The sequence below is a fragment of the Lagenorhynchus albirostris genome, chromosome 5 (genome assembly GCF_949774975.1).
Source record: "Lagenorhynchus albirostris chromosome 5, mLagAlb1.1, whole genome shotgun sequence".
In the NCBI taxonomy this organism is placed as follows: domain Eukaryota; kingdom Metazoa; phylum Chordata; class Mammalia; order Artiodactyla; family Delphinidae; genus Lagenorhynchus; species Lagenorhynchus albirostris.
The window spans coordinates 76,143,441-76,170,484 of record NC_083099.1 but is presented as its reverse complement, the minus strand read 5'-3'; the positions used below and the strand labels follow the sequence as shown (position 1 = coordinate 76,170,484).

Below are 27,044 nucleotides of genomic sequence, written 5' to 3'. Positions count from 1 at the left end.
GAGGGAACTAACATTTAACTGACACCATCTATATGCCCTACACTATGCCTGGCACTTGGTGCTTGTCTTTTTTACTCTTCAAAGAGGTTGGGTAACTTGCCTACACTCACTCAGATGGAGCAACTGTGATTCTTACCCAGATCCTTCTGACTCCAAAATCTTATCCCTTGCCTCCACACCAAGATGCTGGGTGAGGTCCCCTGTGATTCCCTGTCCCTGGCAGAGGCTGATGACCCCTCACTAGAGCACAGAAGGGGTTACTGCTTGGAGAGGGAAGTGGACTCCATTCTTCTGGGCTTGACCCTAATTAAGAGCCTCACTTGCTCTATTGATGGGAATAATTACCAGTTGGCTCAGGGCTTTGTTTCCACTGTCCTGTGATTTCTCTTATCAGGACATACAGTTCCTCACCCACAGATCAGCTGTCCTGCCTTCCCTGTGGGCTTAAGGAACAGGGGAGGACTCATTTCACCCTGGAGGATGGGTGAACCCACCTCCCCTCCTCCGGCCTAAAGTTTCCTTTTCCTGAGTTTATGATTCACCATTTTGGATATCCTAAAGGAACCTTAGAATGTCTAAATCAACTAATCACCATCCTCCCTCAAAGTTTTATTTTTTGCTAGGCTTCTCTCGTTCTCAACATGGCCCTATCATTCTCTTGGTTTGAAGTTTGGGTTTACCTTGATTCCTGCCTTCTCCCCCTCCCCATTCACCAGGACTTTTCCGTTCATCTTGAAACACCCAGGAAATTAGTCCTTCCTTGCCATCCCCAGGGCCACCGCCTCGTTCACACCCCCCTCATCCCACCCTGGCTCTCTGAGTGCTGCTGGTTGCCTTTACCTAAACTCCTCTTTAGCCTGTCTTTCCGCTGCTCAAGCGTGGTCAGTGGTTTCTCACAGCCTTCTGGTTAAGGATCTTCTATCAGCCAAGGCCCTCTAGTCTCGCCCAACACAGCTGTTTCCCACCATCTCTCTCTTTTAAGCAGACAGAGCATACTTTCTGCATTTTTCTCCCCTGGATGAGATTTTTCCTGTTCCAGATGTCCTTACCTCTCTCCGCCTCTCCCCACCGTTCCCCCTGGAATCCTCTAAGGCTCACATCCACTCCCCCTTCCTCTGCAGATCTCCTGTGGTCGCCGAAATAGGAAGCAGCAGTCCCCCCACTTACACTGTACTATGATTTACTCTTGTACACCTTCTTTGGCACTTTCTGTAGCATTTCACTAATTGTCAGTTTTCACATTTTATCTCCTTGGTTGCACATTAACTCAGGGTAAGGACGGTTTTGTGCACCGTTTTCTTTTCCGTAGCGTTTAGCACAGGGCAGGGTGTGGGTGAGGGACTGCCCGGTTCTCATTCTTTCTGCTCATCACACCCTCCTTCCCCTCACAACCCCGGGAATCTTCCCTTGTTAATCCTGGGGGTTTTCAAGCTGTCGGTGTCCTTGTGCATGCTGCTTCCCCAGGCCTCCTCATACCCCCGTTCCTATCCATGTCCTACCATCTTAGAGAAGCAGTGGGAGCCAGTGGCAAGTACACAGGCTGTGGAGCCAGGTGGGTCTGGGTTTGAATCTTGGATCTGCTACTTACTAGCTGTGTGGCTTTGAGCAAGTTACTCAGCCTCCCTGAGGCTTCGCTTTTTCAACTCTGAAAACCCTTCATCCCTAGGTAGAAGTAAATAATAGGCCCTCAATAAACATCAGCCTCCCTCCCCCACTCATCTTAAAATCTTCCCTCTTCCATGTAGCCCCCTCCCGAGTGTTCTGTTTCGTACTCAGCTGTGCTCCCACTGAAATCCTGTAGTGTTTATAATGGCAAAGACTCAGGCATGTCAGAACTGGGAGCATTGCTTAGTCCAAGTCTCATTTTAAAGATCAAGAGACTGAGGCTCAGAGACCTCGAGCGACTAGCCGCAGGCTGCGCGGAGCCCATGGCGGCAGAGCCGGGTCCAGCACTCAGAGCCGGGACCCAGCAGTGTCTGTCGGCACGGTGCTGGCCTCTGCCCATCCAACACAGTCTGTGCGCTCCCTCAGCCCTGGGGCCGCCTCCACCCCCGCAGCATCCTGCGCTGTGCAGAACGCACACGCGGGAGGTGCTTAATAAATACCTGTTGATGGACTGTTTCTATGCGTGTGTATCTCAGTGCCCCGGTGGACTGTATGTTCCCCCAGGCGTGAAACATGCCAGCCTTTATGCTATTCTTTGTCCCTTTTGGTATTCAGTACAGACCTGGTTATAATAACTGAAGGTTAATTTCAGGCCCAAGAGCAAGGGTTTTTTCTTGCAGCCGGGCAGGAGGTCTTCTCTGTGGTTCCCAGGGCTGTCCCCACAATATTCTGACTGCCTCTGGTGAGTATGATTCTGTGCAGTGTCCATTTGTGAGCGGCTCCCAGGGGAGGGGCCCCCTCCCACTCCTCCGGCTTCCCCCCGACCCGCCCTGGCTCCCGGCTCCTCCCCCACCCACGCCCGGTGCCGTGCTGCTGCTCTGGCTAAGAATAAATCGTCATGGTTGCATAGCAACGAGTTTGGTTGCCTTAACTCCTCCTTCTCCTCCTCCTCCCCCAAAAGTGCCTCAGCTCTAAATTTATGATAATGTGTCAGGAGATGCTGATACCCCACAAATGCCTCTGAACCCCAGCCTTGTTCCTCCGATAGCTGCTAGATTTACGAGGACAGAGCTGACTGCTTTGTTCACCCCTGCCTCTAGTACAGTTCTTGGCACATAGTAGGTGCTCAGGAATTATCTACTGGATGGTATGTGAACAAATCATTTTCTCAGAATCCCTACAGTTGCGAGGTGCTTCTGGGACTCAGAAATGTTATTTTGGACTCTGGGGTGGTCAGTGATTCACCTGTCTTGGCTGGGTGCCTCCCTCCTTCCTTTCTCCAGCCACCTAAGAAGCTGGTGTAACAAGAGAAGGCACATATCTCTTCATATGTTACTGGCATGTAGATGGCAAATACGTTTTCCTCTCTTTTCTGGAAGCTGATGATTCAGTCAACCCACATGGTTTATGGAGCCCAGTGGGAGGAACCAGTCTAATGGGGCTTCATGATTCTTGCCTTGGGTGAGCCCCTTTAGGGCTGAGGGCAGATTATTCTTTTTGGTGACAGGAGTGTGAGACTTACTTTCACTGGAGGATGATCCTCTGTGAGCTTTGAAGTCACGAAGTACTAGGTTTGAATCCCAGCTCTGCCAATTGCAAGCTGTGTGACCCTCGGTGGGTCTCTTAACGTAGCTCATGGATTAGAAGAATTGTATGAGAAAACCCACAAATAGAGTCTAGCAGAGCGCCAGGAAACAGGGGTGCCCAAATAGTGCAAGTTTCCTTTTCCCCTTTTAGTGGGGAGACAGAAGCATACCAGGAAATGCCCGTTACTAGTGATAGAATGCCATCAGTATGCTAGTGGGCAGGGAAGGGGAGACCCAGGGGATGTCTGCTCTGGGGGGCCAGCGGAAGGTCTCTCCTTGGACCTAATGTATTTCCTTTTTTTTTCTTCCTGGTTTAAAACACAGCCACCCTGTGTTCATCTCCTTCCAAACATCCCCACGTAGCAACCCGAACTGCCTCTGTGTAGGTAGGTAGGCGTCAAGGAGGACTGGGAGGTTCTGGGTCCAGAGGGAGAGTGAAAGTTCAGCGGCTCCTCTGGGGTCACGGAAGGAGGTTTGAAGAGGAGGCTGGGGAGGGGCTGCTGTTCAGGTGGAAAGAGCAGCGGCAGCAGCAGCTAAGGGGGCAGCCAGAGGTCAGAAGCCGGGGCAACTACAGGCACGCATTCTCAGGAGAGAGCCTGGAGCTCAGCGAAGCTCTTCCCTGCCCCTTGGATAGGGTTGCAGACACTGCCTGGTCCGTGTGTCGCCTGTGCCTGCCCACAGTGGGCTTCCAGCATCTCATCACCCCCTCTAGGCCCACACATTGCATCACTTCCTCCTCCTCCTTCCCCCGTTCACCTCTCACACTGCCCGCCGCCTGCCTTCAGCAGCACAGCAGCGTCTGTTTACTTGACTTTTAAAAACCAGCCACTTGGTACTAAGCGTTCTCAGACCTCTGTCCTCTGTCGTCTGGAGTCTGAGATAGCATCGTGGTCCCATGGACTGCCAGAAAAACAATCGGGGAACAACCATTAGATAAACACAAAAGAGATGAGAAGACATGTTCCCATCCTGTGTGAGTGAGGCCAGTGCTCTTTGTGGGGGCCTTGTGGGTATGTATTCTAGAAAGTCCTGGAGTCTCCTGCTTGACAAAGGAGGATGAGCTAAGTTAGTGCTTTTTTAGGGCCAGTAATCCCTGGGAGAAACAAGCCCTCCTCCTACCAGGAGGAGGATGGACGGGGGATGTTTCTGGCTGGAGTTTAAGGCTGGACCTCGGGAGGAGATGCACGTTAGAGGTAAGGGGTCTGAGGAGACAGGAGTCAAGACCGTCTCCACATTTGCCACAGAGTCATTCCCACCCATTGAGTGAGTCATTCATCCACTCAACAAACACGTAAGGCACATCTGCTAAGTCCCAGTGTGGGTGGGAGGGTATTCCAGATCAGTGGTTTTTCATCTTAGCTGCACATTGGAATTACTGATGGAACCTGAAAAATAATGATGCTCACGTTTCATCGCAGAACAATTACATTAAAAAAAAGTCTCTGGGTCTGGGAGGCAGGCATGAGTATTTTTTTTGGAAAGTTCCCCAGGTGATTCCGCTGTGCAGCCAGGGTAGAAAAGCACTGGTCTAAATGGCCCGAGGCTCATTCCTGTAACAGCGCTCATTGCCCCTTTCTGTCTTCTGAGGGACATGATGAAGATGTGACTTGCAGGCACAGATGTAGCGGGTGCTCCATGGCCAGTTCACATAAACGTTTATTGAGCAGCCATCATGGGCCCAGCCGTAGAGAGAATAACAGTATACCCTGGAAGTGTATTAATATGCGCACTGCATTTCCTTGAATGTTTATCTGGTGAGCCAGAGCCAGCTTTTCTGATGAATGGGATTTTCTGTGATTTGTCCTGTCTTGTCCCTCAGTAGAAGAGAAACAGTGACTATATCTAGTGCATTTCAGTTAAATGGAGATGAAGCAGGTGGTGAAAAAGACAAACACAAATCGATGGAAGGCAGGTAAATAGGGAGGGATGCTACAGGGACAAAATGTGTTCATTAGGCAGGTTTTCACAAATGCACTATCAAGTGGTCTAAGTTGTGAAAAAGTAGAAGGAAATAATATACCTGTTTAATATTTGGATTATCAGCAAGGATTTGAGCCCCTATGAGGCACCTGTCGTATGCTAGGCACAGTGGACGTGACCCTGGCACTCAAAGAACATGCAATCTTGGGAATTAAAATTAATATAAAAAATAGAGATTTTTAATTACTCATTTGTGTTTTATGACTGTAATATTATTAGGAACTTGGAGGAAAAGCTACAAAAGAGGCAGCACTCAAAGTGCAGTCCGTGGTCCAGCTCTGCCAACTGTTTGTTATTAGTCAGTAATGAGAAGTACAGAAATTGAAAGGAAGCATTTAGATACTTTTATAGCAATTTGCCAGAGTATTTTTGTCTGTTGAATCTAAAAATTAAAAAAAACAACAACTGGGCCTTATACTTGTTTTAAAATTGCCTTTCTCAAGTAATTCATTTTCATTGTATTTTACCAAAGTACCAGTCTATAACAGATGGGATTAAAAAATGAAAAAAACAAGCTCAACTGGTCCTTTACCGCAGATGGTTTGAGAAGCTCTGGTTAGACTAGCTGGAAATCTGAGACGCCATGGCATGCTGAGAGGTACCAGCAAGTGGGGGAAGGACAGGTGCTCTGTTTGAAGTTGGAAGGGGAGGAAGAGTGTGTCCTTCCTCTTGCAGGAGGCGGAGGCTCCAAGACCATGAGCATTTACTGAGTTTTTAGTAGATACTGGAGCTTTACATGTGCTTTGTATGAATTGCTTCATTGACTCCTCTCGCAGCCCTATGTGATAACAGTGCTTTCCTCCATCCCTGTTTTGTGGAGTCTAGAAGAGGGCAAATCATGTGCTCAGGCCACCACAGCTGGTGAGGGATGGGCCTGCATTTTAAAGCCAGGTGTGTTGGACTCTGGAGCCTGATGGCTCATGACCCCCCGCCCCCAAGTCCACATAGTCCCTCCAGGTGACAAGGAGCACAGGCCACAGACTCTGACCATCCAGTTGTTCCAGAATAAGAATGAGGAGAAAGCCCTGTAGATTCAGAACACAGAGCTCAGCGTTGCCCTTCCAGAAAGGTGCCCTACCTCCTAGGAGGGGCAGGGTGTGCATATTGATTGGACAGTTCTGCTCTCTTCTCCTCGGTGCTCATTTCCAGAGGTATTTCAGTAGATGGACCCACCCTGGTTCGGGCCTATTTTTAGAATCTGAACTGTCCTGTCAGCAGCTTTTGCCAGTGTCATCACATCTATCCATTTATTTTTAAACTTTTAAAATAATTATAGATTATTTTGAAATAATTATAAATTCATAGGAAGTTGCAAAGAAACACACAGGGAGGTCCTTGCACCCTTCACCCAGCATCCCCCACTGTTAACATCTAACACAACTATAGTACAATATCAAAACCACATTGGTAATCGACTGGTATAATCCACAGACCCACCCATCTACTTTTCGTCTATTAATTTTTTAAAAAAGACTTATGTTTTAAGAGTCTTAGGTTCACAGAAGAATGGAGACGAAGATACAGAGATTTCCCACTTACACCCTGCCCTCCCCACATGCCTACCCTCCCCCCCCATTGTCTGCGTCCCCCACCAGAGTGGTATATTTGTGACAACTGATGAACCCACATCAACATGTCATAATCACCCAAAGTCCATAGTTGACATTAAGGTTCACTCTCGGTGTTGTATATTCTATGGGTTAAGACAAAAGTATAATGTTATGTGTCTACCATTAGAGTAGCATACAAAGTCGTTTCACTGCCTTAATCCCATGTGCTCTGCCTCCCTCCCCCTAACCCCTGGCATCCACTGATCTTTTTACTGTCTCCATAGTTTTGCCAGAATGTCATATAGTTGGAATCATACAGTATACAGCCTTTTCAGATTGACTTCTTTCACTTAGTAATAGGCATTTAAAGTTCCTCCATGTCTTTTCATGGCTTGATAACTCATTTCCTTTTAGCTCTGAATAATATTCCATTGTCTGGATGCACCACAGTTTATCCATTCATCTATTAAAGGACATCTTGTTTGCTTCCAAGTTTTGGCAATTAAGGATAAAGCTTCCATAAACATCTTTATGCAGGTTTTTGTGTGGACATAAGTTTTCAGCTCCTTTGGGTAAATACCCAACTTTAAGATGCTTCTCTTAAAGCATCGTAAAGTTGATGCTTTAAGAGAAGCATCAACAAGCCACAGTGTACCTGGGGGAGGGAGACGGTGGGTGGTCTGGAAGCCAGGTCATATCCAGATTGTTCATAGGGACTCGTGTAAGAGTCTTGTGTGTAGATACCATGCATTATTTAGCTCTCCTGTCTTAGCACATAAAGCAATATGAGGCACGTAGTTGACCCTCAACAAATGTTATTTGAATTGTCTTTGATTCAGAGCAGAAAATGTGTGTATAAACCTAATGGCTGCCTTCCATATTGCTGGGCCTCCAATGTGGAGGACGGGTGAGATTTATCTATGCCCCCCATTGCTCTTGAAGGCAGAGCTAGGATTAGTGAATGGGAGAAGAACATAAGGGGAAACATGCCAGCTAGACTTATGGAAGAACTTGACGAAGAAGGGGAGCAGTGCAGCAGAGAAGTTTGTGTTTGTAGTTGACTCGCCTACCCTGGAGGTATTTAGCCAGTAGCAGATCATCAGGGATGACTGGAAATAATTCCTGCATTTTTTTGATATTGGACCAAATGGCTTTAATGGAAGCCTTTCCAGTTCCTTGTTTCTAAGATTCTAAGAGCGTGCAGGCATGCACAGAAATAGGACAGTTGGATAGGCAGACCAGTTTATGGGTAGAGGGTATTCATGGGGTTTGAGGTGACAGCAAAACATTCTAATGGAAGAACACCTGTACATTTTGATGATTTTTTTTTTTTAAAGGAAAGTCATAGGCAGCCAAATATAAGACCCTTTCTTTCAGCTTCTTTGGGTAACCTGTGGAATTTGCCCAGGACAACATCTGGAGTTAACAGGGAAATCAGATACTCATCTTTCTTTCAGGCAGCATTTGGCAGCATCAGCTCCAGAGAAAATTGTGGGAGCTGGATTCTGACTACGGCTGACATGTTTTTGTCATGTTAATCATTTATTGAAACTAAGGAGAAGAGTATCGCAGTTTCTCTTCCAGGAAATGAAGCAGGCACTGAGTTAATCAGATTACTTCCAGGTGAAAAAGGAAAAAAAAAAAGGTCAAGGTGCTTAAATTAGGCCATCTGAGAAGGTTATTACATACTCATATATGAGTATCCTGTAAGGTATGAATTTAAACGATTTATGTTTTTATTTCATTTTAGCTGCCAAGAAAGACACAAACTTGTCATATCATATGTTTTAAAAGCTCACAAAAAGAAAACTAATCTTATTTTCATCTATTTATTTTTTAAAGTAGGGAGCAGGGAAAGGAACTTTACATATATTATTTCATCAGTTTTCACAATGATTCTGATGGTATTAGGTATTATTGCTGTTTTATGGCCAAGGAAACTGAAGCTCAGAGCAAAGTAACTTGTTCACTAGATGTGTCTTCACAAAGTAGAGTTGGGATTCAAAGCCAGGTCTGTTGGATTCCAAAGCCAGTGCTCTTTATGCTTTAGTACTGGGGACATGTCATCTCTAGCAGAATCAACCTTACCATGTTTGTGAATGGATTTCAGAGCTATATGGTGTATATTTCAAAGCCACAAGTGTCAGTTCCATCTGCAGGAAAGCCTGCCTGGATGGAACATGTTTCCATTGTTGCTGATGACCTTTGTGCAGTGGAGTTGGACTGAGGCATTCAGACCATTGCTAACACTCAACAGCTAATTACCCCAGTCTTGGCTCCTTCCTGTGCCTCTCCCCGCTCCTCCCAATGCCTCCAGGATGCATGATCCTGAAGATGTGAACACTGTTCATGGGCTGGGACACGGTTTCCAGCTTGCCTGCTGCCCCATGTCTAACAGTCCTAGCCTAATTGTTTTTAGGTCTTGGGATTATGTTCTTATTCTCACAAGCAGGCTTGGAAAGAAGCCAGGAGACCTCATGGTAGAGGAGACAGAGCACTGTGCCTGAGTGTGCCTTGTCCTCGCAGTGTGACTTTCCGGTCCTGAGGCTTTAAGAAGTACCTTAGCTGGCTGAGCCTCAGTTCTTTCATCAGCAAAAAGGGGGTAGTAATAACCTTTTTCTTAGCGTGAGCATAAGACTCAGGTGATAGTAGTATCTGGGCAACTTTGTAAGCCATAGGCGTTGTACAAATGTAAGTCTGGTGGATGGAAGAGAATGATCCCGTCCCCTGGAAAAGCTTTTCTCCAGAAGGGGCAGAAGCCAGCACATGGAAAACATGAGCTCTTTCTGGCCAGCCAGGCTCTGTTTCACTAGAGCAGCTTTGGTCTCTGTGGCCCCCTCTTTTTCCTGAACACCGTGGCTGTTTTTCTTGGCTTGGATCATTGAGGCAATTGCTCCCAATCTTCCCTTTCCAATGAGCATGAGGCTGTTAGACCTGAACAATGGTCGCTGGCTGAAGCCTTCCAAAGATTCTGATTGGGTAGATTGTGTTCTACTCCGCTTAATTTGCTTGCTGGCTATGTAAATACTAGGGCAGTTACTCTTCATTAGAGGGTGTTAGCCAAGAAAGATTGTATTTTTAAAAACTCATATATTAACATGGGAAAAAAAGTAAAAGCAAACCAAGCAAAATTTAACAATTTTGATGTCCTAAATGCTTCCAGTGAAGACTAAAAAGCCTCTAACGTGTGTTTGCTCAATAAATAAGATGGTGGCTTCCAATTTTTTCTGAAAGTGGGGCCTATATCTTAAATAAATAAAAAATCAAATTTTCATTTGAGAACAGAATAATCTGAGCAATTAGAAGCTGTCAATTTTGCTGTCATTTAGTAGAATAGGTCTGGATTGGCGAGGTGGAATTTATGCCCGTCCCCCAGCCCCACATGGACTTTACGCCTTCAATTTATTTTGTGTTTATATAACCTCATTGTAAACTTTTTTTTTTACCAAAATATAACATACATCTGGTAAAGTACACAAATCCTAAGTGTACAGCTCAGTGAATTTTTACCCAGTGAGCATACCTGAGAAACCAGCATACGGATTAAGAACCAGAACGTTACCAGCACCCCAGAACACTGGCCCCCAAGGGTCCCCTTCCCTTCACTAGTCTCTCCTCTCAAGGGCAATATCTAGGGTGACTTCCAGCACCATAGATTAGTTTGCCCGTTTTGACACTTTACATAAATGGTATCTTAAAGTATGTTCTATTTTGTATGTGTCCTCTTTTGTTCGGCATTATATGTGAGAGATTAATCTGCACTGTGTGTAGCAACTGTATGTCATTTTCATTGTGATGTAATATTCTACAAATACTACAATTTGTTTATTTTACTGTATAAGGAATATGGGTTGTTTCCAGTTTGGAGCTATTATGAATAAAGCTGCTGTGAGCACTTTTGTATAAGTCTGTTGATGAATGTATGTTCCCAGTACTGTGGAGTACAAACCTGGGAGAGTAATTACTGAGCTCTAGAGGATGCATATGTTTAGCTGTAGTAAGTACTGTGAAACATCAATAGTTTCCTAAAGTAGTTATAACAATTCACATCTCCACCAGGAGGTAGGAGACTTCCAGTCACTCCACATCTTTGCTAATACTTGGTGTTATTTGTCTTTTCCATTTTAGCCCTTCTGGTAGGTATACAGTAGTGCCACATTGTGGGTTTGCTTTTTGTTTTTTGCTTTTGTGTTTCCCTGATGATGAATGAGGCTAAAAACCTTTGCATACGTTTATTGGCAGTTTGGATGCCCTTTTTTGTAAAGTGAATCTTCAGTTGTTTTGCTTAGTCTTTGCTATTGAAGGGATCTGCTTTTTTCTTATTGAGTTGTAGGAGTTCTTTATATATTCTGGATATGAGTCTTTTGTGGAATATATGCATTGTGAATATCTTCTTCCAGTCTACAGCTTGGCTGTTCATGCTCTTTATGATGTATTTGGATGAAATACATTATTCATTTTAATGTAGTACAGTTTTAATCTACCAAGATTTTTTCTTTTACAGTTAGCGCTTTTTGTGTCCTATTTAAGAAATCTTGTAAATAGAGCTGCAATGAACATTTTGGTACATGACTCTTTTTGAATTATGGTTTTCTCAGGGTATATGCCCAGTAGTCGGATTGCTGGGTCATATGGTAGTTCTACTTTTAGTTTTTTAAGAAACCTCCATACTGTTCTCCATAGCCAGGATGTGGAAGCAACCTAAGTGTCCATCATCGGATGAATGGATAAAGAAGATGTGGCACATATATACAATGGAATATTACTCAGCCATAAAAAGAAACGAAATTGAGATATTTGTAGTGAGGTGGGTGGACCTGGAGTCTGTCATACAGAGTGAAGTAAGTCAGAAAGAGAAAAACAAACAAATACCATATGCTAACACATATATATGGACTCTAAGAAAAAAAAAAAAGTAATGAAGAACCTAGGGGTAAATCGGGAATAAAGACACAGACCTACTAGAGAATGGACTTGAGGATATGGGGAGGGGAAGGGTAAGCTGTGATAAAGTGAGAGAGTGGCATGGACATATATACATTACCAAACGTAAAATAGATAGCTAATGGGAAGCAGCCGCATAGCACAGGGAGATCAACTCGGTGCTTTGTGACCACCAAGAGGGGTGGGGTAGGGAGGGTGGGAGGGTGGGAGGGAGGGAGACGCAAGAGGGAAGAGATATGGGGATATATGTATATGTATAACTGATTCACTTTGTTATAAAGCAGAAACTAACACACAATTGTAAAGCAATTATACTCCAATAAATATGTTAAAAAATTAAATTAAAAAAAAATCTTTGTCTACCCTAAATTTTATTTTTACTGAAAGCTGTATTGTTTTACTTTTCACATTTAGATCTATTTGGAAGTGCTTTTTGTGTATCGTGAGGGAAAGATTCTTTTTTTTTCTTCTTCCTGTTTTGCCATCCAATTGACTCAGTCTTTTGTTAAAAAGAGTATTCTTTCCCTTCAGCACTGTAGTGTCACTTTTGTCATGAATCAAGTGATACATATATGTCTGTGGATCTGTTTCCATGCATTACAATTTGGAAGTGCCACCAAGTAATTGGTACTACTTTGAGTTTGATTTTATTGGATAAGTGGCTAGTGAGATCCTTGGCACACGTATGATGGCTAAGAGAGGCCAGGGCAAGATCAGAGGTCCAGGAAGTTCCCAGATATAAAACCCATTGACTCCCAGACTGTATTTAGGTATACTTCTCCAAATAAAATAACTCTAATAGAACCATAGTGTGTAGTAGTTAACTGTCCTCTCCATTAGAAGATAGATACACCATAAGAAATAGAATTAATAGGAGCACAATACTTAGTTTCAAGTTAAATACAATTTCTCACAAGATTCAACTGACAATGATCGTTACTTTATCTAATGCCACTTCTCCTCATAATAAGGGAATGCTTTCTCTGAACATAGGCTTAGCTGGTGCTTATTCTTGGGGTTTATCACATCTCCCTGATTGTCATGCTGACATTGGATACCCAGAGCCTCTAATTGCTTGCTTATTTTAATGACTCTGTGGAGGGCCTTTTGTTTGTGTCCAGCTACCTCTAGCAGCCTGAAATCTTTCAAGTTTTCTACGATCCTGAGGCAGCTGGGTCTGAGGTGCTGCTGAGGGGTGTTTCTCCTCAGGTGGGTGAGCACCCCTTTTTTAAGGGCCCAACCCAACTCAAACTACAGAGGGTATGGGTCGCTGTCAGATCCCCAGCACATCCAGATAATACAGCTCCTTTCCATCAGTGACACCCAGCGTGGTCGATGAAGTGCAGTTCTCCTTCCTAGGGGACTTGGACCTGGTCCGAGCACATTTAAGCTTAGAGAGTTATCCCTCACTCCTCTTCCCCTGTCCTGGGTGACTTAGAAGTCTGAGCTGCCATGAATGGGAAACATTGTTCAGCAAACAATGAAGCAGTAGCTTCTTTGTAAGTTTCCATTTGGTCAAGGAATACAGTTGAGAATCTTCTATATACCATCACTCAAAATCTGTTCCCAGCCCTGAGGGCTTGGATGACTTCTGACTGTGTTAAATGATAGATTCTGTTTAAACTTGGGGCCTGACAAAAACCTTACTAATGCTTGACCGTTTGACCACAACTCTTGCCCATTGCTGTTCCCTGCCATGGCTGGACTTAGCTGGTATTTGGTGATGTGTCACTTGTCTGTCCCTGTATTGTACCCCCCTTTGTACCTTCATTGTGACTTGAGCTCATCTATGGCCTGTTAACCAGGATGACTCCAACTCCAACCTGATGTCAGGTTTTGCATAGTAACATCCAAACTGGGCACCTGCTAAAGCCCTAGTTGTCCTACCCAAGTTCTTAAGTATCTCGAGATGCTACTCTCCTGCCCCAGGATCTGCCATGGAGCTGGGGAGAGAGCAGTGCCCTTGCTGAGAGAGAATTAATCTTTTTTGCATAATGCCATACACATGTTGGGATTCTGGGCTCCCCTGTGCCTAATGGCAAAAGGTATAACAGTGACATGGAGTTAAGACTGTGGTATAATGTCCCCATAATTGTCATGTCCTATTTCAATCAGCAAAGTGTCCCGGTCACCACAAGTCTTTGCCACTCCAGTTGTTGCATAGCTTTAATCTCATCCACTCGTTTTCTCTGTGTGTACACAGAATGGCTAGAGGTTTTATTTTAGACGCTTTAACTTCTGTTCTTTTAAAACGGGCATTTAAGAAAGACTCTTCTGTTTTGTTTGTTAAACTTTTTTTTTACTAATCTTTGCACATTTAAAAACCATTGTGTATAACTGAATAATAGGCTTTCAGAACCCAGAGATATTAGATATCATTAGTCCAATCTTCTCATGACTAAATAATATTGTGAGATTTCTCTCCCTGGAGATATTTTTAAATGTCTTTTACAATCACAGGAAGTCAGAGCTGGAAGAGAACTGAGAATTGTGTGAGGCCAGAAATCTCATTCTACAGATGAGGAACCTGAGACTCTGAAGAGGCAATGGCTGGATCACACGGCTAGTGGTGTGATGAGATCTGAGTCTCCAGACCCTCCAATCTGGGGGTCTTTGCTTGTGTAAACAAGGCCGCTTCCCACTTCCAATTTTGCTTCATAATCGTTACCCAAAGACAGCTAGGAATCTCTCATAGCATTTGTCAATGTGCTTGTCGTGAAACATTAGTCCATGCCAGGATTTAAGTTAACATAGAACTAAGCCAAAATGTACCTTGGGCAAGAGCCATGAATCCCAATGCGAGTGGGCTGGGATAAGTAGTTATATTAATAAAACCTTTCCCATCAAAAGTGTGAGTCAGATTCAATATATGAATACCATCGAGAAGTTACACACAGAGGGAGTTTAATTTTAGTCCAAACAGATCACCCATTTGCATCTCCCTTCGGAAATAAAGGGGGTGGAAGTTATGTCTTTCAAGTTTGATTGATGAAAAAGGGAAAACAGTCTGGAGGAGGGTCCTTTCCCTGTGGACTGCCGTCCTGTGTACCACCTAGCGGAGCTTGAACTTCCAGTCCAGTGGAGGTGGACGTGGAGAGTGTGCCTTTTCTCTCCTTTGCCTCAGCTGCGCTCGGGAAATTCCACATCTCCCCCTTTCCCCTGTGCTCCTGCCCCGGGCTCTTTCCTGAGACCTATTGCTCCTGGCTGGTACCATGGCTGTAAGGCCTGTAGGAGCTTCCTGAGGTGGCGCACCGAGCTTTTCTTACGGAGAAAGCCATCCTCGTGCTCCTTTGAGCCCCCTTCTGCTCACTTTTCTCCAGGAAGGCGTAAGGCGAGAAAAGAGGCTCAGGGATGTGCCTTGAGGACTGCAGAGGTTATTCTGCCTCCCACTCTCTGGGCTTGCTCCTGCGCCATCCATGTTACCTCCACCCTGCCCTCTGCTCCTTAAGGTCCCAAGCAGGGGAACCTGGGGGCCCGTGAGGAGGATAGAGAAGGTGGAGGTGTATTACAGCCTCCCCTGGGCTTTGCGTCTGGTGCCTGGAGGGACCCTGCTGGAGCCTTATGGGAGAGACAGCCCACCCTTCCTGGGGAGCTCTCAGTCTCACGGGGAGATGATCACCACCTGTCTGGTGCCCTCCCGTGCAAAGCAGTGCCCTGAGCAGGGGGTCGCTTCGCTGCCTCCTGGATGCCAGCGCCAGTACTGGGGAAGTGCAGTGGTGGGAAGAAGCTGAATCTGAACTGAGGCCATGATTCTGCCCTCTCTGGACAGGCTGTTGTCCATAAGAGGCATTTGTATGTTGATTTGCAAAGTAGTGCTGAGCTCCTCTTTGGGGATTTTTGTCCGTAGGGTATCTCCGTTCCTGGAATTCATTGAAAGCTCTCCATGATGTGCCCTCTGCAACTCATCAGGTTAATGGGAAGGGAGGGTGGAGGGCAGCCAGGATGCCCCACCCCCAGCCACGTCGGGATGGCTGTATTGACTGCAGAGTCTGACGGAAGGTTGCGGCCACGGGTGGGGATTCACGGATAGCAGAGGAATAAAGCTCTGGCCCTAGAGCCTGTCTTCTTAACTGGGCTCCCAGCCAGTGTTTCCTTGCCAACTCCCTACTCCCCCCAGTCCGTCATGCACACCCAACTAGATCTGGCTTCCCTGAACACCACTTAGTCAAACCCCCCAATTGCTTAGAAAACCTTAGTGAGTCCTCTTGGCCTGGACTCAGAGCCCTACGGGATCAGGTGCACATCCACAAGCAGTTGCCTTTACGACCTTAGCACTGATGGAGGCTGCCCTTTGCAGTGGGGCCATCATCTAGCCAGCTGGGGTCTGCTCACAGTCCCTGGAAAATTCTACGCTTGTTTGTGTCTTCTTGCCTTTCCCCACATTGTCCCCATGTCTTCTGCTCCTCCACTGCTCATGCCCACTTCCTCCTTCAGTACCTCGGTCTTTTCCTTGCTTTGCTCATCCCGCCATGCAACTGTCCATTTCTCTGTTGTACACTAAGTCCCCTGAGGGCAGGAACCCTGTAAGCTCCAGTGCAATGCTGAATGTGAGTTGAACGCACGCTATTTCTTGGGTGAATGAGGAGAGATGGAGACTTGAAATGATGAACCCTCTGTGGGCAACTTAGTATTATTTCCTCCTTGACCTGGTGTTCACGTACCTGTTTATAGTGAGGTCTGGAGATGTTGAATGGGGTAGGGAGAATGGAGGCAGATGCCTCAGACATGGTTCCAACAAGGCAATGGTCAAGAGTAGGATTGAAATAGAGAAGGTGCTGGAGGCAAAAACAAACAAGGAAAACAAGAAACTGGATCTAACATACCTTGGAGCTGGAAGGTGGGTATACTGGGTTGAATAAGTGTTCTCTGAGAGTTCAGGTCTACCCACAAACCTCAGAATGTGACCTTATTTGGAAATAGGACCTGTGCAGATGTAATTAGTTAAGGTAACAAGGGGTTGTACTGGATTAGGGTGAGCCCTAAATCCTATGATTGGTGTCCTTGTAGGAAGAGCAGAGGATTCATGGAGAAGAAAGCCATGTGAAGGGGGAGGCAGAGATGAGTGATGGAGCTGTATGCCCAGAAATGACAGGGATTCCCGGGCTCTATTATAAGCCTGGAAGAGCCAAGGATGGCGTCTTCCCTAGAGCCTTCAGGCATTGCCACCTTGATTTTGGACTTTTGGGCTAAACTGTGAGACAACAAATTTCTGTTGTCCAGTGTGTGGTAATTTGTTGTGGTAGCCCTAGGAAAGGAATACAGTGGGGTTTAACGTGCACTTGGGGTGTATGTATCACAAATTCAGGGGATCAAATGCTTGGGTGCCAGTGGGTGTGCAGTACCGTGACCAATGTTGTGATTCTGTCTGTGGTAAGAAGTCTGCACTTATCATTCGTGATGCCATTTTGCCCAGAACTACATAGGGGCAAATTCACTTGGAAGCTTCTGGTCACCTGAATGGAGGTGCCCTGTGAGGCACTTGGGGCATCTTGAGCTTGATGGGAAGTCATGGACAGAGCCACCCCTACAAGGCACAGGAAGGACAAATCACACCAGGCAGGATCTCTTGGGCAGTCCTATAATTTTTTGTTTGTTTTTTTTGTGATACGCGGGCCTCTCACTGCTGTGGCCTCCCCTGCTGCGGAGCACAGGCCCTGGACGTGCAGGCCCAGCAGCCATGGCTCACGGGCCCAGCCGCTCCGTGGCACCCGGGATCTTCCTGGACCGGGGCATGAACCCGCGCCCCCTGCATTGGCAGGCGGACTCGCAACCACTGCGCCACCAGGGAAGCCCTGGGCACTCCTATTTTTATGCAGAAGAAATCTGGCTAAAACGATCCTCAGGAATAGAGACCTTCTCTATTCCTGTGCACTGGGAAGAGGACAGAGAGGATGGTGATGGGGAGTGTGTTACAATGATTTTGTGAAGAAGTGAATGGGGTGTGGGTTTATCTTGACACAAGTGAAAAAGGAAAGGAAGAAAAAAAAAGTGCTCAACGACCAAGTTGGCGTTTGCAGTGAGTGCTGTGTAAGAGAGCTGCCTTATTTTCTGGGCCACCAGGCAGCTCTGGCTTTCTGTCCAAAGCAGTGAGAATCCCACAAAGCAGAGGGTGGGACAAGGGACAGGTCTGCCCTTGGAGGGTGTCCTTAGGCACCAGGGCAGAGCCTTCTCACATCCCCCTTCTCGGTGTTAGAGGTGGTGAGGTGTCACGAGATGTGCACTGGAAGCCTAGCCCGGTTCCACCCATTGTCACGGTTCAGTTGGGGTGAGCCTGTCCCCCTCTCAGAGCCTTGGTCTTCTTCCTTATACAGGAGGCAAGCGAGGTTGGTGTGGGCATTGAGGAAGAACTTTGTGAACCTTAAAATGCTAGATACTATTGTATCTTAGAGTCCTCGGCAGGACTGAACAGGATGGTGGGTGGAGGCCCCGTCCTTTGGGGTTCTGGGGTGGCTCATAGGCTGTGTGAAAAGTAGTGCAGGTTTCAGCTGGGGAAGATGAAGTTCTGGAGACACATGGTGGTGCTGGCTGCACAACAGCGTGACTGTACTTAATGCCGCTGAACGGTACACTTAAAAATGGCCAAAACGCTAAATTTGATGTTATGTGTCTTTTACCACGAACAAAAATCACAAGCACTTTCCCCCCCAAAACAAAAGAGTACAGATACTGGACCAAGCTGGTAGTCAAGTAAATTTGACACTCTGGGCGTTAACAGGGTGACTATTGCACTTTGTGGTGAATGCTCACTACTTACAATCATTGTGAGGAATTAACCCTGTTTACTGGGACTCCATTAATACAATATATTCTTATTTCTTCTGGAAGGCCCTGGAAGCTCCCTTGGGAGGGGGTAAAACAGACCTCAGTCATTGGATTGAAATGAACTGTAAACCGTGCTTAGTAACAGATGATCTGAGATCACCTCGCTGGTTCTACCTCTGCCCTCAAGGTTATGCTCCCTCCTCAACTCTACTCTTTCCTCTTTCTTCCTTCCTTTTGGTTCACAGTTTACTCTTTATCCCAGGAGGTCAGGGGGGACATGGGTTTGTATCGACAAAACACAAGCATGTGAGTGTCATGTGGCCTCATGCACTTCATCAAAAATGTCCTGTACTATCACGGACCCCGGTCCTCTGGCCCAGACTTTGCTCCTAGGAGTGAGAGCTGTTTGCACATATCCCAGAGCATTTCATTCTCCAGGCCTGTGGGCATCTGCATCAAAACCTCACAGCATCACCTCCCAATTTTCTCCTTTCTCTAGCTGCTTCTGAAGATGAGAACCACAGGCACTGCCTGGTGGCCTCTCTGTTTCTGAGGAGTCCCCTACAGAAAATAACCCAGAAAGGGGCTGAAAGATGGATGTCTTTTGGATTGAGAAATTGTTTCATTGTAGCATGAAATCAAATGTTTGAAGTTTTGTGCTCATATATTAGGACCTGTCTCGTGCCTACCCCCATCATCTCTGATAACGATGCAGAGCCCTGTTGAATGCAGAGCTGCCTGTGGTGCCTGACGATCTGAGTCGTGCACAGAGCCAGACATGGCTCTCAGGGGTGATGGCTGTGTGAGTTCCTGCCTTCAGGGCAGACAGCCAGTCTGCTAAGAGTGGGTTGGGGCAGGAACAATCAGTGCCTTTTCTGTGGGCTTCTTGTTGTTGGATTTTGCTCCACAGGTGGGAGGACAAGTCCCAGTTCTCCTAACTAGGCCTTTAGAGTCTGGGTGGTGTGGATGCCCGCTGCAGGCTTGGAGGCTAGAAAGCAAGGACCTCCCTGCCTCATGTGGTCAGGGGAGGCAGGAGTAAAGCCGGTGTGAAGGTGCAGGAGTTGGAAGGAAGTTGGAAATCAGCTCCTTGAGGCCCTTCACTCTGAGAGTCACAAAGGAAAAAGAGATGTCTCCTCACTGCAAGGTAAGAGTTTAAATTTATCTAAACCGAATATCACAGTCTATTTTAGCTGCAGTGGCATATTTCCATAATGTATGTAAATTATATTTGAATTCTTGTGAAGCTGTGCTCGGAGGCGAAGTCAAACACCCAATCTTACTACTGAGGTGGGGCCTTCAGAGCTGGAATACTGCTTAGTGTCCTCTGAAGAGGCTGTTATCAGAGTTTATATGCTGGAGACAGTTGTCTAGAAACAAGAGAGGCACTAACTACAGTTTTGTCCTTTTTCTCCTTAGCAAAATGGAACCTCCTTCCTGCACATGAAGCCCTTCCTCACTGCAGGTTATTCCAAAGGAGAGGAAGAAACATGACCTCCACATACCATCCAAGGAAATAAGCGTGTTTAAAGGAGACGAGCGCACCTTCACGTGTGGGACGTGTCTGCTGCTTAAACAGTTCTTCGTGAGTGAAAGAAGGTGCACGAAAGAGAGAACGCCGGCACTGCCTCCTAGCACTCAAATCCCCATTCCTGCTGCTGCCGTGTGTGAAGCCGCAGCATCCTCACCAGGGCCATACAGGGAACAAATGCAAACTACCCATAGACCCTTTGCTGTATTCAAAACACATCATAAATAAGGCGATGTTTGAAGATGAGAAGGACTTAAAAGGAGTGGTGTGTTCTCCTGGCCTGTTGGTTTGAGTGCCTGAAAGTGGACCTTGGCTAGAGCCCCAGGTTCGGAAGACATTCTTAGCAAACCTCTTTAGAGTGAGGATGTGAACACAGGGGCAAGGGAAGCCTCCATGGAGAGCAGGCAGCTCCTGCAGTGGAAGGTTGATCACTTGCACAGAGGGAAGGAACCATGGATTCCATTATATAACACTTGAACCATCTTTTGTGTTTCCAGAATCATTAAAAATAGATGGGCACCTCCATGTATGAAGTAGATGAAGTCTTCCAGAGAAGATTGGTAAAGTATTTGTTTTGACAAATCACCTTGCAAGTGATGTGAAAGCAGTTTGGAGAAAATGTCCTCATCTCATTCTGCATCAGAGTGTGCATCCCGTAGCCTAAATCTGTTGATGACATTAAAAAATTTTTTTATTGGTTCTTTATAGATCTTTATAAGCTGGATGTACTCCAGAAGATAGGTAGGAGAGATTCTAAGAGATGTAGAAAAATAGGTTCAAGAATTGAGGCTTCATAATAGGTAAAAGGAAATGATACAAAGGTAAAAGAAGAAATGTATAAATATTACAACAGGACACCGAATTTTAGGATCTTTATTCAGGGATTGAAAAAAATTGGATAAGTTTGTAAAAGACACTGAGAAGCTGTAGAAAAAAACTGGATAACATAGAGGACTGATGTCCTTTTGGGAGTTTAAGAAAAAGAATAAGTTATTCAAGAAAGTAATATCTGAGGATCTTAAAGGACTATATAAAATGTAATTTCACAGCTTAGAAAGATAACTTGGTTCTGGGAACTCTTATCTCTATTCCTGACAGTGGTAATGTTCTGGGTCTAATCTTGGAAGATCCTGAGACAATTTCAGAGGATTTCCGGCTTGAAGAACACAAACTGATGACTGTCCCGATGAGCTTGGTCCCTTTAACATCAGAAGTGGCCACTCCTAGGCTGGGTGGCCCTTGACCATGGTCCTTGACCATGGTCCTCATATTTTTCACCTACAGGTTTGCTCTGGGCCAACTTCCAAGCCTGTGCTCCTCCTTCCAAGCTTCCCTGCACGCAGTCTTCTTCTGGGCCACTTGGCTGGTTTTTTAATACCTGAGGATTTGCTCCCATCTCTGCATGACCAAGCCTTGGCCAAGCCACTATTTATGTTGATTCAGTTGCAACATCTGCTCCTACTGGGGATGGTCACATCTTTCATAGCTTACACATGGTCTAGCTTGAAGCCAGTCTCTTCTGTGGTCATTCTGAGCAGCAAGAAGCACTGTCTTTTGGATTCACTGCAGAACTCACACACCACAATGAACAAAGTCAGTTTCTATAGCTATCGCTGCATCCAGATTGGACATTGACCTTTGCTGAGCCACCCCTTACTTCTGTTTCAGATAAACTCATCTGGCAATTAAAATCTCGGTGCACTTCCTCCAACTTGTCCAGATGAGAGTAAAGTGAAAGACTCATCAAGAAATGGAGAAGAACCACATGGCTGGCCCCTGCTGCTTGAATCTTGGATCTTGCGCCCAAAGATGACAGTAAAAATGCAGGTGGCACTGCTGCTACATTTGCCCGGCACACCCGTAAAACATGCAGCATATTTTAGCCTTCAGTGTTGGACTGGTATTTCCAAATATAGGCTCAAAAAATCCTCAGGTGTTTGATTCTAACGTAGAGCCAGGGCTTCTGTCCTGCAAATGCATCCTGCAGCACAGGGAAAGGACCCAGTCCTCTGTGTCTCTTGCTTCAAATTCTTCCATCTTCTGGAGGCTGGAGAAAGATGTGTGTCTACATCTTGAAATATGCGCTTTGAACAAGAATTACTAACCTGTAGAAAACCTGTCTTACTTTGAACAAATTCTGTTTACAGAAGCCTGTCGGAACATCAAAATAAAGCATCAGAAGGTCATAAACTAAGGAGAAAACCTGAAAAATAAAGTTCTATGCGACCCAAACGGCTTTTGATTTCTGTGGATTTTTATTTTCTATCCTTTTCCTCTTTTATATTTCTCTTCTAAAATGAAGTGCTCTTTCATGATCTACTTAATATTGTAAAAAATGCCAAGTCCGGAAATTAGGACGGCTTTTCTTATTTAGCAACAAGCAGCAGTGTGGTGTGGTGTGGAGAGCTTGGGTTCCAGTTCTGCCTTTGCTGCCAACCCTGGCCAGCCTGGGCCTTGGCACCTCTTTGATCCTCTCTTTTTATATCTATCTGTAAAATAACGAGGCTCTGAGGGGAATCTTTCTGGCTCTAAAGTCCTTCAACTCTCCTGTTTATTCAACTCTGTATTGCTGGTGGTTTCTCCTGTTTAGATGTTTCTAGATTTCTCATAAACTGTCCTAAGAGCCAGAGTTCAGGAGGGATGGAAACTCGTGACTCCATTTGCAACAATGTTCAAAACTTTCAAATGCAAACGTAGGTAATTAATTTGTCATCATTGCCTGAATATATTATACTTTAAAAATACTGTATTCTAAAATATAATCTTTAGAAAAACAAACCTGTTACAGAAAATAAATAATTGGTACTGCTTATCTCAAATGCTTCAGGGTCCCTCAGTCATCACCTGCAGTGGTGGTTTTTCAACCCTGGCCATGCATTAGCGTCACCCAGAAAGCTTTTAAATGTACTGGTGCCTGCCTTCCACCTCAGAAGTTCTGATGGAATTGGTCTGGTGTGGGGCCAGGTACCAGTATTTTTAAGAGCCAAGTTAAGGACTAGGGACCTGCAGAATCAATTCAGTTCCTGAGGCTGGTGTATAAGGCCTCCCATGGGTGTACCTACTTGCCCTCCATGCTGACTACCTGTCTCCCCTCCAACGTGCCATCATGTTCCACACGTATTGTTTCACATTTCCACACCTTTGCAGCTGTCATTATTGCCTAGAATGCCATTACCCTAAGAAGCCTAGTCTTCTTCTTGACTCCCTCCTTGCAGTGAAGCTTTCTTCATTAGCATAGTTCCTATAATACTTTGTAATGGCTTGCTTTGCAGTCATCTTCCTGTATTGTAAATATTGTATCCATAATGTATTTTATTCATAAATCTGATCATATCTCTCTCATGCTTAAACACCCCCCCCCCAGTGCCTTCCTGTGTGCTAGGAATACCATCCATACCTCTTAGTGTGGCCTGTCAGGCACTACATAATCTGAACCTGCCTCTTTCTCAGACCCCTTCTCCTACCATGCTGCAGCCAGTCTTCTGTTCCCAAAACCTGCCAAGCTTGTTCTCATCTCAGGGCCTTTGCATGTGTTCTTCCCTCTCCTGGGGCATCATTTACCTCTTTCCCAACAATCAGGCCTTAGCTCAAATGTCGCTTCCTTAAAGCGGCCTTTCCTGGCCACCAGAGCTAAAATAGCACATCCCCTACTCCACCTGTCATGCTCTAGTGCTACTGTTTTTATGTTCTTTTAGGACTTACACTATCTGAAATGATAGTTTTATTTGTATGCAGATTATTGAAAGCCTTCCATTAAATGTAAGTTCTATGAAGATAAGAACTTATCTGTCTAGTAGGGGCTCAATAAATATTGAACGGTTGGATGTTATAAGATAATGTGATGGCCAGCGTAGTGACTGGAAGGAAAGTATTCAATACATGGTTGATGAGTGAACGGTTATGGGTTACAACAGTACGACTGGAGATCTCTAAATAATACTAATAAACATTAGACTGTCATACATATTCATTCTTCTTAATTTCTAGTTTGAAAAACAGGGAAAACAAAGATTTTTCTTGCAGCTTTGGTTGTATGAGGGCTTCTGCCCACATTCAGCAGGTGTTCAGTGAGAACTGTTCTACACGTAGTTGTATTTTTGATGTATTTGCTGGAGGAGGTGAGCTCCATATCCTTCTATTATGCCATCTTGATCTGGCTCCCCCCAGATATTTTTCTTATTACAAGAAAATTAGATTCTGTCTCTCCGTAACTTCGAAATCTTCATTTCTAGGACCTACACCAGTGGGCACTCCCTCTCACCAGGGATCCACCCAGCAAACAGCAAAGGAAAGATGTTCTTCTGGGAACCAGTTTGGCTAGAAGCCCCCAATTTAAACTGGGACCACTGAGCTAATATGAGAGGAAAAGGTGGTTTTTTGCACATGTAAATTTGGAGGTTTTCAAATAGGTGACCGATGAGTGAAGATGGAGGTAGGCAGGAACAAGAGAGGACCGCAGGGCTCTGCATTGAGAGTCTGGGCCCAGCACTCCCGTAGCTCTTTCCCCACGGTTTACCTCCAACCTGTGGGCCTCTGTGGAATCCTTGAGGAGGAGATTCAAGGTGACAGATGTAACTTCTTCTCCCCAGCTTGGCTCTCGCCCTGGGATACCTACAGGTGGAGAATAATTGGGAAAGTTGTCAGAAACTTTGGGAGCAAGTATGGGATAACAGTGGACTCCCTAAAGAACACGGATCTGTCAGGTATAATCTGAGGAGAAAGGGGTAACCAGTCTGTTTTCCCATCTATAAAATGACAGGGCTGGGCTCGATGGTCTTTCGTGGCTCCTGTGTCCAACCTGCTCAGTCTGTAAACATTTGTAAGCATTTTGTTACTGAAGTGATCAACATCAAAACTGTAGGCAAAAGGTAATCCAGTTAGCCTTTTCATCACATGATTCTTTCAGCACATACGCCAGGTATCCGATATGTCAAATTCCATGACACCCTTTGGTCTGTGGGATGATAGCAAACTGAGACAGTAAATTACCATTGCAGTGAGGTCTGGCTGGGATGCTATTGTCTTATACAGTAGCCACTAGCACATGTGGCTATTAGAATTTTTTTACAATTAAAATACAATAAAAAATTTCAGCTCCTCAGTTGAGTTATTAGCTACATTTCAAGTGATCAATAGCCATGTGTGCCTGGTGAGGACAGTATTGCACAGAACAGATATGTGTGTGTGTCCGTCATCACAGCAAGTTCTATTGGACGGTGCTGGTTTAGGGGGCGTCCCTGCTAATCATGAGAGATGCCTAGTTGGAGAACACCTGAGACCCCATCCACCTCTAAGACTGACTGATTCTGTGGCTTTGTGTTGGGAGGATCAGATTCCTGCTCTTCCTCTGCTGAAAGTCTTTTGGTCTCCAAAGGTGTTGAGGCTGGTAGAGAGGGACAAAACAACTGCAAGGAGTTCCCATCTGCCTGAGGACATTGTCATTCACCTCAAGGACTGCAGCAAGATTAAGAGATGATGAGATGATACTGGAAAGCCCTTAGAAAAGTTGAAGAGTCGCCTGGGTGTAAGGTATGATGATTGTTAAGTGAGCGCATTAGATACAAGGCAACTTGGTCCTGGCCCCTCCTTGACTTCCATCCCTCCAAACCAATCCAAGTGAAGTTGGAGTTGAAGCAGTGGGATTTGGTTGCCATTGGCAACTGACTCTCTACCTTGTTGAAGCCCTGGGAACCTGGGTTAGAGAGAATGTGGGACAGTTCAGGGAAGAGCATGGAGAGCTGGCTTCTGCTTGGGAGAGTTGTTTGCTTTGGCTTTAAGGGAGCTCCCAGAGTGGTGGTGAGAATCCTAAGGTGCACCTGGATCAGGGACTCAGCCAGGTTTGAAAAGCAGAGGACGCTCCCTGGGGAGAGGCTTAGTGGTGCCACCCTCTTTCCCAGGTGAAGAGTGAGCTCATAGAAAAGGTGACTTTGTCTACCCCCTCTGCATGTCCCTCTGCTTCTTCTTATGTCTTTTCATCATGGTCTAAACTCCTGTCGTGACAATATAGTATATTAAACATTGTATTAAAAAATGCATCTTTTTTTTTTTTTTTTTTTTTTTTTTTTTTGCAGTACGCGGGCCTCACACTGTTGTGGCCTCTCCCGTTGCGGAGCACAGGCTCCGGACGCGCAGGCTCAGCGGCCATGGCTCACGGGCCCAGCCGCTCTGCGGCATGTGGGATCTTCCCGGACCGGGGCACGAACCCGTGTCCCCTGCATCGGCAGGCAGACTCTCAACCACTGCGCCACCAGGGAAGCCCAGAAAAAATGCATCATTTTTGATGACTGTGGTAACTACATTCACATGCCCTCTAGTTTGGGTTAGGTCTCAGTGGGCCTCTGATGGAGGAGGACTCTGGGAGTGATTTGGAAGACAACCCCATCTGGCACCATTGTCAACCCTACCACCAAACATGGCACTGTGCTGGAAGCTATAGGAAACAAGTGACTGAGGCACAAACTCTGTCCTAGGTAGGCAAACACCCAAACATAGGCAGGTATATTCAGAATACATACTAAGAGAGTACAACTCTAAATGTTGACTCTTGGGTGGAAAGTCATGGACGTTGATTCAAATCCTATCTATGGACTGTGTTATCTTAGGCTCCATTAGCCTCAGTTTACTCATATGTAAAATGAAAATAATAATGTCTTACTCAGAGGGATGTTGTAGGAATGAAAGATGAACACATGTGTAAATGACCAAACAGAAGGCTTGGCACAGGGAGTCACTTAACAAATTATTTCCATTCTCTTATGAGGAGTCAGTGCTGTGATTTGGATGGGAGCGATGGAGCAGCCATAGGTAGTCCATGCTTGGAGACTGGGTACCATTCCATTTCACTAAGCATGTGGGCTCTGGGCTGTCTAAATGACAGGGCAGGGGTAGGGGTGTGTGTGGGTTACTGTCAGGGAGGCCTTTCCACACGATAAGGGCTCACAGGTATGAAGGAGCCTATTTCTCTTCAATCCTGAGCCAGTGGTTGATATTTTAGCAGCTGTAGCTTCTGCCCAGCTGTAGGCTCTAGTTGGGCAGGGGTTGATACTTGTGGACAATCTACAACTACCCTGCAGTAGAATCCCAGGGATT

The 27,044-nt window shown here is 45.6% G+C and overlaps 1 protein-coding gene and 1 long non-coding RNA gene across 6 annotated transcripts in view; both read left to right on the top strand.

Annotated features, from left to right (window-relative positions):
- The window catches only part of KALRN (kalirin RhoGEF kinase), a 513,398-nt gene that overhangs the window by 107,518 nt on the left and 378,836 nt on the right, over positions 1-27,044 (top strand). The gene's annotated exons all lie outside the window — the stretch shown is intronic.
- Positions 17,399-22,187, top strand: LOC132521142 (uncharacterized). The gene is made up of 2 exons (XR_009540743.1): positions 17,399-19,571; positions 19,844-22,187. It is a non-coding gene; the product is annotated as an uncharacterized LOC132521142 (long non-coding RNA).